The 12910-nt window shown below is 28.9% G+C and overlaps 1 pseudogene; it reads left to right on the top strand.

Annotated features, from left to right (window-relative positions):
• Positions 1-7294: 7294 nt before the first annotated feature.
• On the top strand, positions 7295-9399 carry LOC114122628 (piggyBac transposable element-derived protein 2-like; annotated as a pseudogene).
• Positions 9400-12910: the final 3511 nt, after the last annotated feature.

The following is a 12910-nucleotide window of genomic DNA, read 5'->3' as shown; positions in this document are numbered from 1 at the left end:
ATCCTTTACATCCTAAACACAAGACCAATATGCGAAATACAATTACTACAAGATCCAGTTAAAGTACCTAAAAGTTGCGAAATACGACAAATACAGATAAATACAACTATTTTTCACAAACTTGAGTTGCAAAACGCTTGGTTATACGCATCAAGTGGAGAGACAGTTTTCGTTACGTGTGACTCCGATAAAGAATCAAGCAGCCATATAATAGAAGGAGTAGGTATTATACGCCTGAACTCCACATGCAAAGGATATGCAACACGAGATGTATTAATTCCAGGGAGAATTAATCAAGAATCTTACCCAGACTTCATTCCAAACTCAATGATAGAACCAGAAATGAAACTAACAAATTTAGCGACAATAGAAACCAAAGACATAATTAACAACAGAATGGACGATTTAAACGCAGTTTCAAATACACATAGTTACTTACAATTTCTAAACAATAACATAAGCGATTTAGAAATCTTAAACACAAAATAACGATATATGAATATGTTTTAGTGATAACATTTTCCATCGGAGGTTGCGGAATTTTCTTTTTTATAATTAACATTTTTTGCACATTTATTACAACATACAGAGCACGAAGAAGAATGACCGGTGTACTTCCGTAGTGTTTCGAAACGAACAAAATGTTACAACAACAACCCAAGTTCACAACCACCAGTAGTCATGGAACAGTACAATGACGACCCAGGTGAACAATCAGTACCATTATACCCAAAAATGAAAACTTCATATTAAACAGCAAAAATCGGTGATTTTTGTCTTAAAGGGGAGGAGTGTAGTAATCCGACCATATTACTATTTTATTACTTTATTTTTTTATTACCTTTGAGCTGATACTATTTGCAATAATTTCATATATCCAATTTATAGATCTAGTATTATATTCTTGTTATATGAATGCGTAGAATTAAGATACGTATATATTTAATATTATTTTATAGAGCTAGTTATATGAATATTTAGAAAGCTAATACGCATTTAATAATCGTGTCGTCGTAAACACGAAACTTGTGTTCCGGTTTACCATGACACACACGTATATTCGGGGACTACGTCCATGATTAGTTTATATAAAAGGTTGTGGTAGTATTAAGTTTCAGACATAGTTAAGCCTCAAGTACGCGTGGACCGGTGGCGTTGTTCTATACTTAACAACACATCGGGCCAGTCGTTAATATTATTATTTTACTCTGTCTCAGTTAACCCTTTCAAGCCCAACGATAACTTTGGAATCATGTATATCAATGACGTATTAAACAGCCCACTATTTTCCAATAAAGACTTAATACACATAAATAAATGAGAAATTGTCTACTCTTTCTAATGGTAACACTGTTTTTTCTTATTTGAATGATTAAGTGATAGTAAACTGTCAGTTTGACGAACGATTAATCGCAGGAAAAATTTTTTGTACGATCCATTTCATAATTATCATGGAATAAACGCAAAAATCAGGGAAGAACTGGAATGCAAGTATACCAACATTGAAATTCAAAAACTCCCATGCATTTCCCTCAAATTCAAATATTATTGTATAATTCAAATTTATGTATTTTTAAATTCAAATAAATAAAAATAAATATAATATAATATAAAATATTTCGCTTACGAGCTGTTTTCTGATAAAATGTAAATTGTATAATTTTAATTTATCGAAAACGTTAAAAACATCGTATACATCAAATGATTTATCAAATGTGTGTTTTTTTTTTTTTGTTTTTGTGTCTGTGTACAGTATAACTAGTCGAAATAATGCTCCAATTTCAAACAATGGGGGTGGTTTCCGATGTAAAAGTGAATATCCTTGGTGCATTATAGAGGTAAAAAGTTAACATTTTCCAACAGTTTTCAAAAAAATCGAGAAAAACAAAAAAAAAATGACGGAAAAACGGCAATTTTTACGCAAAACCAGTTTTCGACCAAATCGATTTTTTTTTATGTTGTAATCAAAAACTAATCACTGAAAATACTTGAAATTTTCACCAAATGTTTATGTCAGTAGTATCCGTATATAGTTAAATTTTCAAAAAATGTTGACTTTTTTTGAGTTATTTATAGATCACTGAAATTTTCGATTTTTTTGAGAAATTTTTTTTAAAGTGTCGATAAAAAATTTTTGGATGACCAAAAAGTTTTGAAAATTTAATACAAGGTTCCTTATGAGTTGTTTTTAATGTAGCTAAAAAAAATTAAAAATTGTTGGTCACAATTTTTTTTTATAAGCGTTTTTAGTTCAAATTTTTACGAAATCTGTCGAAAACGTGAAAATTTGCAAGTAATTTTGAAGTTGAAAAATCATAAAATTGTTTTCTTTTATAACTAAGGTTTGAAAATTTGGTACAAGGTTCTCCATAAATTTTTCTTCGAATATCTGTAAAAAAAACTCTACCGGTTTCAGACAAAAAATTTTTGAGTGTTTGAAATTTAAATTTTTACGAAACCACGTTAAATATCAGTTTTAAGTGCGTTTGAATTTTAAATTTTAACGAAATAGCGTAACGATAACGATTTATCCTCAAACGATTTTAAATATTTGTTATTATTCAAAAAGTATAAGTCATAGATACTTGAAAATTTTACCAGTTATTAAGATTCGCGTTTTCTTTACGTGATTTAATTTTCAAAATATTTTGACTTTTTTTGAGCTATTTATAGACAACTGAAATTTTCAATTTTTCTGAAAAAATATTTTTGAAGTGTCGATAAAATTTTTTTGGCCCAATCAAAATACTTGAAAATTTTATACAAAGTTCCTCATATGTTATTCTTATAGTGATTAAAAAATTATAAGAATACATAGGCACAATTTTTTTTTATTAGCATTTGAAGTTCAAAGTTTGACGAAAATTCGTCAAAATTATGAGTATTTGCAAATTATTTTGTAGGTATAATTCATAAAAATGTTTGTATAGGTAGCTAAGAGTAGAAAATTTAATACAAGATTTTTCATAAGTTTAGCTTACAATAATTATAAAAGAACTTAAATTTTGGTGTATTCAGGCCATAAACATAAACCACCTTTTTCACCAATCACTGGAAATTATATCCTAGGCTGACATATCATCTTCGTTCAGAATCGTTTTTCGTATATAATGATAACTATCATTGGATTCAAATTTAACACTCCTATAATATATAATAATGATCCATACGGCACCTAATGTACAGCAGAGCGGTACTCACTTGCCTGCTTTTTTGGTTTTTTGAAACCTATTTTTTTACATACATTGGTATATAATATACCAATATAATGAATTTATTATGATAAAAATGGGCTCACGTGCACTTCTGCAGCTGCATCAATCTTCGTGTTATGATTAGATAGAATCGGAAAAATACAATGTATTAATTAAAACTAGCCATACACATGAACACATGGTACATCACCATAGACACCATGTTAAAGAAGACCTATTCATTGCATTTTATCTTATCATGTTAATTGGGTAATAAAAGTAAAAGTTGGACACTCGAAAATAATTGGGGATAAACGTATATAATATGTATTATACTATTATACTATCCCGAATATATTTTATGCTTTTCAATTTCAAGATTTTTGGAATATTGTCTATTTTAGTAGATCGTGGACTCCGTGTGCCATCACAACCACAGTGAACTTTCTTTATTCAGTCACTGCCGATTAGTAGATTTTCAGCGATTTCCAAATTTTCAGTTTTATTTTGACGTACAATATTTTTTAAAAATTAATATATTGTTTTTAATATGTTTTCCTGCGAGGTATGCCAAGCTGAGTTTATGTCCATTTCAGGTTTAAATAAGCATTTAAGGACAAAACATGAAGGTTTTAAAAAGCACGAACTTTTGAAAAAAAACGTGTACTTCTGTAATGATTGTGATGAATCATTTAATCTTAAGTCATTGTTAATTAAACATGTTAAAGGTCACATAAATACCACCGAAAATAATATGTCATGTTCATTTGCAACATGCAGTAAGACTTTTCATAAGATGAACGGATTGATTTCCCATTAAAATCTGTACATAATATGAATATTGAGTCAACATTTCTAAATTTTAAAAACATCGAAGGTAAATATTAAATAATAATGTAGGAGTTTATTTTAAATTTTAAGCGTATGTGCAAATTAATTTATGGATTTTTAAATATATATTACAGATTTTAATTGTGGAAAAAAGATATTGAAGAAAAAGAGTTGTGTCAGTATGTTAAGTCAACATCATCCAAAACAAATGAAGATAAAAAATACATTTATTATTATTGCCATAGGTCATTTGCTCCAAGAATCATGAACAAAGTAAATTTAATATTTTTCATAATAATATAATAATTATAATATCATATTATAATAAAATAGGGGTATAAAGCTTCAAAGAGTGGTGGATCAGTTAAAACTGGTCATGTTTGTCCATCTAACATAAAAGTGCACATTGATCACCAAAATATAAAAGTAAAGTTTTGTAGTACTCATCTATGGCACACACATGACATTGGAAAACAAAGATTATTTGTTGAAGACAGAAGTATGATTGCAGGTAGATACTAAGCTTTATTATGTACATATATTTTATTGAAATAATTATAACATCAAGAAATAATATTTTGTAATAGGAAAATTAGCTTTGGGTGTACCAGTAAATAAGATCCTAGATGATATACGATCTTCAGATATTGAGGGAGGGATTAAAAGAATTCATTTACTAGAGAAACAAGATATACACAATATTAAAAGATCTTATAATATTGCTTATAAAACTAAGAAGCATGAAAATGATGCAATAAGTGTCAATATTTGGGTAAATGAAATGATGGCTAAAGGCGATGAAAGCCCTATTTTATACTACAAACAACAAGGAAAGAATGGTAATTATGATTCATGTTTTAGTAAAAATGATTTTTGCTTGATTATTATGACTCATTACCAATCGGAATTATTTTTGAAATTTGGCAATGACAAAATATGTATCGATGGCACACATGGATTGAATGGATACAATTTTCAATTATATTCATTAGTTGTTGTAGACGAGTATGGAAATGGTTATCCTGTTGCTTTTTATTTTTCAAACAAATCAGATACTGCTCTCTTCAAACATTATTTCCAGTGTATTAAAAATGCAATTGGAAATATTACAGCCGCTGTTTTTATGTCAGATGATGAACCAGCATTCTATAATGCATGGAGTGAAATAATGGGTCCTGCAAATAAACAAATTTTATGTACATGGCATGTTTTAAGGAACTGGATGAAGAATTTAAATAAAATTCACTCTAATGAGAAAAAAACAATTGTTTTTAAAACTTTAAAATCATTATTATACGAAACTGATGAAAAAAACTTTTATATTGGACTACAGACAGTATTAAATGATTTGTTAAATGATAAAGACACAGAGGACTATGGAAAATATTTTAAATCCATGTATTCTTACAGAGTGGAAAAGTGGGCCTATTTCAATAGGAAATATATTGGGATCAATACAAACATGTATTTGGAAGCACTGCATAAGAATATTAAATATTGTTATTTAGATGGAAAGCAATGCAAGCGATTAGACCTTTCTATTAATGCACTACCTATTAACTTTAGTAAGGGATAAAAGTTTTGAAAGAATAATAAAAATTTCAAAACAAAAAAAAACCCATAAAATTAAACAAATTATTGCAGCACATAACAAAAGTTTGAAAATTACACCAGATATGATAATGAAAGTTGATGATTACTGGTTGGTAAACTCAGAAACAGAAGTTAATTTACAATATAAAATAGAAAAGACATTAATATCATGTAATGATTGTATATTGTGCTGTGATAAATGCAAAATATGTGTACATACATATAAATGCTCATGTATGAATAACATTATTTATTTTAATATTTGCAAGCATATTCATGCATGCGTTAAAACAGAGACTGTGGATAGTTTGCAACAAGATAAAAACCAGATTTTACCACCAACACAAAAATTAAATGTAGATAATGCTTTCAAACGGACAATTGTAGAATCTGACTTAAACACGAAAACTAAAGAAATTCAAAATAAATTAGAAATCATATATGGTATGGTTAATCAAGCAGAATTGCAAGAGACTGGAACATAAACATACATTATAATCAATGTGATAAAATAATTTCAAAACTAACCAATAATAAAAGTTTTAAAGAAATCATTACAAATGGAAGCAATAAAAGAAAAATTGAATCACAAGAAAGATTTTTTTCAAAAAAAAAATGTTTAAGTCAGCAGCATACTTTGTCTTCTTTAGAGAGCAAACACATCAGACAATCGTTCTTAAGTACAAATAAAGAAACGTTAAATATAAGTACATCAGCAACATTTGATCACTCTTATATTTGAATTAATTATTAAATATCCGATTATTGATTTCTATTTTCATTATTTAGAATTATTTGTCATTAACTTATTAAATTTTTAGTATAACTGTATTATTAGTTTAGTTTAGTGTTATGGTGTTTTTGGTTGTTTAAAATATGTATTATTGACTAAGATTTTTAATTATTCTATTAAGTGAATTATAGGTACCTACACATATCATACTATTTATACAACTCCTATATTTTAATTTATTATTGTATTATAATTATTGACCGTCTCGCTACATGTTTTAATTAGTAGAACGATGATTGTATTGATTTTACAATGATGTGTGTTTTTTCATGTCAATTTTATTATGATAATTTAATTTATTACATACCCGTTTATAGACTGTACCAACTCTTAACTGCATGTATATAAGCATTAAGTATATCGTATACAAAATAAAAATTAGTATAATAATTATTAATATTCCAAAAGTGAAATTTTTGAAATTGTGATAAGTGATAACACTTCATCATAACCGATAACGTGGTTATTACCATGGTCGTTTATTATATTGATAATGAAATGGATCGTACAAAAAATTTTTCCTGCGATTAATCGTTCGTGTCAGTTTGTTTTTGTTATCAATAATCAACCACGATGCAAGAAACCAAATTTTAAATATTAATTAAAAGGTAAGTTATTTTAACCAAATCAACAAAAAAAAATTTTGATCATGTTAAAAATTACTTCATCTTTCTAGTTAAAGTATTATTATAGATCTAACTTATATAGTTTTTTAATTATAGTATCATAAACACCATGATTCCTATAATAATCATTGGGATTAAACAAACAATTCTATTATTTTCAAATTATGTCTCAAATTCCCAATGATTATTTTTGGAGTCATGAACATTTTATAGCAAATGTACATTTTTATTTTTATGTTGCCATAGTAACTAGTAACATGGGTAAAAAACTAAGTGATGAAGAAGTGGCTGAGTTGTTACAGGGGATATATCAGACCTAGAGGAGCTAGATGAAGGTGATGACATTAATATTGACAATCTAAATGAAATTTTAAATCAATTTCCTGATAATATTGAAGTGAGTGTCTCTATATAATCTATAAAACTACATTTGTTGACTAATATTATAATAATAATTCAGGAATTGTTTCCTATGCAAAATAATTTATTGGAAGAGGATGAAGTCAATTTTGAAAATAATTTAATTGTGCTTAACCAGAGCGACATAGACACAGAAATTGAAGAGGAAAATAGACTTTTTGAAGAACAAGTTAGGATAGGTCCAAATTGGGAAAAGGTATTAATTTGTATGGACAATTTGTCAACAAAAAATGTTAGGTAATTAAATATTAACTTTTTTAATAATATAGGTACCATATCAAAACCCTGCTTCAACATGGAAAGGAAACATACCTGATCCACCTACTCACATTTTATCTCCTTATGAATATTTTAAACAGTATTTTGATGATGATATTATTCAGAATTTATGTGAACAAACCAATATTTATTCTGTACAGAAGTCTGGAAAATGCATTGCTACATCATCAGCTGAGATTGAACAATTTATTGGAATTCAAATGTATGTATTTATTTCTCACTTATAAATTAATTTAATTTATTCTGTTTCTTCAAAAATATCATACTTTGTTTTAGGTACATGGGTATTGTCAAAATGCCATCTTATAGAATGTTTTGGAATAATCATACCCGTTTTTCTACAGTTTCTGATGTAATGGCAAGAAACAGATTTGACAACATAAGGTCTTACTTTCACGTTAATGATAATACTCAGATGTTACCCAGAGAACATAGCCAACATGACAAATTGTTTAAAATCAGACCTTTTTTGAATGCTATAAGGGATAACATGAAAAAAGTTCATGTAAATGAGTTTACAGCTGTTGACGAAATAATTATTCCTTTCAAAGGTCGCTCAATTATGAAGCAATACAATAAAAATAAACCACATAAATGGGGAATCAAAATGTTTGCACTGGCTTCATCGAATGGACTAGTGCACGATTTTGAAATATATGTCGGCAAAGGTACTTTACCTCCATCAAACCATGGCCTAGGTATAAGTGGAGATGTTGTCATGAGACTTATTGAATGTGTTCCAAAGAATGAAAATTATAAGGTAATATTTGTACTTCATAACTTGATTGTTAAAATTTTAACATAAATATACAATCATTTTTATTTTAGGTATCTATGGACAATTGGTTTAATTCCTACAACTTGCAATGCAAGTTAAAATTTGTTGGAGTTCAAAGTATCGGAACTGTACGTTCTAATCGTATTGCCGGTTGTGTATTAGAAAATGATAAACAATTGAAATCTGGAGAACGTGGCAAGTTTGATAGTAAAGTGGACACAAATAATAACATTGTAGTAACTAAGTGGCATGATAATAAAGTTGTGCATGTAATTTCAAATTACAAAGGACCACTGCCTGTGGAGAATGTCAAAACATGGTCTGTTGCTGAAAAAAAAAAGTTGACGTCCCTAGGCCAGCATCAATTGGTGAATATCATTCTTATATGGGTGGTATCGATTTACATGATATACTAGTGGAGCTATATCGTGTAAATATAAGAGTAAGACGATATTATTTACGCATTGTGTATCATTTGCTTGATATGTGTGTGGTAAATTCTTGGTTACTCTATAGAAGACATTGTAAGCAGTTAAATGAAAAAACTATTAGCTTATTAAAATTTAAGTTAGAAATATCTCATGCCTTATTACAATGTGGAAAAGTTCAAACGCCAAAAAGAGGTAGACCATTATCTAATACACCCCCAAATAAAAAAAGAAGAACTTTTACTCCAAGACCAACTAATGATGTTAGATATGATGAAACTGGACATTGGCCAATCCGAGTCATAGAAAAACAAAGATGTAAGAATTGTATTACATGTTATTCTACAACAAAATGTGATAAGTGTAAGTTACACTTATGTTACAATTTAAAAAACAATTGTTTTTTAAAATACCATAAAAAATAAGTTTCTATATTTTATTCTATCATAAAGTCTGATAAAAAAAAGTCTGAATATTAATCTAAGTTCTTATTGTTATAATATGATTATTATAATGTTATAATATTTTAAAGTTTTTATTGAAATTTTGTTTTTATTAATTTTTTATTATTATTAATTTTGTTTTCATTAAGTTTTGATTATTATTCATTTTGTTTTCATTAAGTTTTGATTGTTATTAATATTTTTATCAATAAAAAGCAACAAGTCGTTGAATTTTGTACACAGTTTGATTTATATTTTATTTTATGTGTTATGATTTTAATCTAACCTTACCTGTTGTTTTGTGTAATAATGAGTTTGATTTGGAGTAATAAGTTCACTAAAAAAATTTAATTCTTGCAATTTGGAAAATATACTGGTAAGTAAAAAAAAAAAAAAAATTTCTAATCGCTAGTTCCCGGTGATAATTTTAAGCATCATGTCTGTAAAATGTTGGTAAGTTTTTCAAAAATTACAAAAAAATTTTTTTCCCCTTAATTTAACTCTACAAAAGTCAAAAATGAGAACAGAATTTTTTTTTTGAAAAAATTTAATATATTGGGCTTGAAAGGGTTAATAAATAACTTGATTTTTAAACTTATAAAAAACCGAGTTGTTTATTTACTACAAATTTCTTACGCTCTCCGAAGAAGATAGACGACAAAGTGGACTTCGTCGTTAAATCGTGTTGAGCCATCTTCACCAGGACCGGCTCACTACATGAATTTAGGAACACACGGATTATTGGACAACTTTCAAAATTTGTTGGAAATAATTTTTGTCGTTGGACCAATTTTAAATTTTGCCCTGCCAAGTTAACGCCAGCAGCGTAACTTTTTGTTGGAACAGGTTTTTTTGTGCTAAACACGTTCTCCTCAATTTGTTGGACACTGTTGGACAACTTTTGAAATTTGTTGAACATTATTTTACCCGGTATAAAAATTTTCAGTTGCGCTGCCAAGTTCACACAAGCAGCGCAACTTTTTGTTGGAACGTATTTTTTGTGCTAAACACGTTCTCCTCGATTTGTTGGACACTGTTAGACAATTTTTAAAGTTTGTTGGACATTATCGCAAATTTTAACAATAAAAATATTACATCACTAACCAATTGACCAACGAAATATAACATTTTGAATATCAATTTATAAATACCATGTGTAGTAATTTAAGCTTGTGATCTCTAGTTAAAGTGATCGCGACCCCCTAGTTGAAAAACTCTGCTCTAAATGTTTTGGTCAAAGTGTAATTTTTAAAACAGTTATTAAGTTCTTATAAGTGAGTTAAAATATTATAGTTATAAAATAATTTTTAATTTATATTTTACTTTTTAATTTTTTCTAATCATTTTAAATAATGCTTAAAATGTAAATGTATACTATTGTTTATTAATTTTATAATTCATACCTATTTTAAATTACTATTACACCCATAATCACACATCCATAGTGAGTTAAAATAGATATTCGAAGTACCTATACATTAAGTAAACATACTTTTCAAAACAATATATACGGAAAAAACTTAACATAAGATATATAATTAATAATTAAATAAAAGAAAAATATTTAAGTCACTTTTCAGTAAAAAATTTTTTAAGTAACTATATTTACAACTAAAAAAAGAAAAAATATTTTAATAACTTTTTTAAGCATAAAAATAAAAATGTAAACATTTAAATACATAATGAAAAAATGTTTTGTAACTTTTATTGTTCCGTTACATCCATTTCTATAATAACTGTATCCGTTTCAAATTCTATTCGTAAGTCTATGGTCGATGATTTAACGTTATCATTCTGATGTGAAAAATCGACAACAACAGTTGTAACATATGTTTGAAAAACATTTTTTGATAACAATGGTTGTTCGCTCCACACGTCGTCGTATTCTCCGCTAATTATTATTATGTTTCTCCACAAATAAAATGTATATTCTCTGTTCAACATTTATATTATTTTGTACGGGGCCTTGGCCAAAATACGTTGCACAACAGCATGAGATTCGGAATACAGTCGGTCGGCACTCTGTCTGGTCGATCGTCGCGAATAAAACGCTGCAACGGGCACGTTTGACGTCGGGAGGCGTGCAGGTGAGCTACTAACCTCCCGCCGACTGCAAAGGGCCGAATCTATGTACTGTGTCATAAATTTTCATTACACCAGTAACGGCATAAGGGCTCACAGGTGAGCAAGGACAAAGCGTTCGGCGACCCGCTCCTAAACTAACCGTAACCTAACCTAACCTACGGTGCCACACTTTACAAAACGGCCGATCCCGCGTTCTATGATAGAACGGGAACGTGCCCACGCGCTTTAGCCAATCACAAGCCAGAGTACGCATATCTCGCGCGCTTTAGCCAATCACAGGCCAGAGTACGCGTATCTCGCGCGCTTTAGCCTATCACTATTTCTAGGGAGTACCGGATATTCACATAGATCCCAGGTTCTGAACGCACATGATAACGTTTTGCGCGAAACCAATACTTTCAATAATTTTTCTTTTTCTTTATCAGTGACTTTGATTATAGGCATTTTCCACGCCAAGTTAGTCAGTTCAATCGTAATTTTTTTATTTTGCTCAACGTATTCGGTGGCTCCAGCACCCACAGCACGTATTGCATCCAAATCAGTAGACAATCGATTTAAAATCAGTTGTTGATTACAATTAAGTAATATTTTTTTATAATCTTCACAAAATCCGAATAAATGTTTTAGAGGGATGCATCCGGCAAATACATTGTCGGTCATAAAATGTTTATTATCTTCACCGTTCATTTCCGAATCCCAAGCACAGTTGTCTAATGTATTCAAGTCATTTGGTGTATATGAACAGTATGCTTTCAAGCAAGACGACACTCCGGGTGATTTCAATTTTTGTATTTCTATTCCGTTTATTTAATATCACATCTCAGAGAATAAAAATGCCAATCCATTATTTGAAAAACGAACGTCTCCAACAGCATCGGAAGGTTTTTGTACATTTCTTTCAATGTAAATAAAACTCTCACACGGTAAAGTGAAAGAATCCATATTCTGGATATTTAATCTAATTTCATCGTTGTATGAAAAAGACGTGTTTGAATATGGTGTAAACGAATGATATTGCATTTGTGTTATTTTACAATCATCGACAAAGTCGGCAGTCACATCTAAATATGAGTCATCTATCATTGTAACGAACGAAGAAAATTTAAATTATTTTTCGTGAGCTTGATTTTGTTTATTATCTTCTTCACTGACGGTTTAGATGTAGAATTCTTCACTGTTGGTTCTACACTAACAGGTTTTTTGATTGCAGTTGTATTTATATTAAATTTGAGCGCCATATCACTGCGTTATTTGTAAACGAATTGTAATCGGTTCTCCCCGTAGATTTATTAGAAAATTGTTTTAATCTTTTAGTACGATATATACTTTACTTATTGAAGTCGTGTTTAGTCTGTAAAACATTGGGTGTCTAGGTACCTCAACGATCTTATATACTGCAGGGACAGTCGGGTAAAGTTCATGTATGGTCTAACTCGGCGC

Source organism: Aphis gossypii, unplaced genomic scaffold, assembly GCF_020184175.1.
Source record: "Aphis gossypii isolate Hap1 unplaced genomic scaffold, ASM2018417v2 Contig00664, whole genome shotgun sequence".
Taxonomy (NCBI): Eukaryota; Metazoa; Arthropoda; class Insecta; order Hemiptera; family Aphididae; genus Aphis; species Aphis gossypii.
Note: the sequence above shows the minus strand (reverse complement) of the source record. Positions and strands in the feature narration are given on the sequence as shown.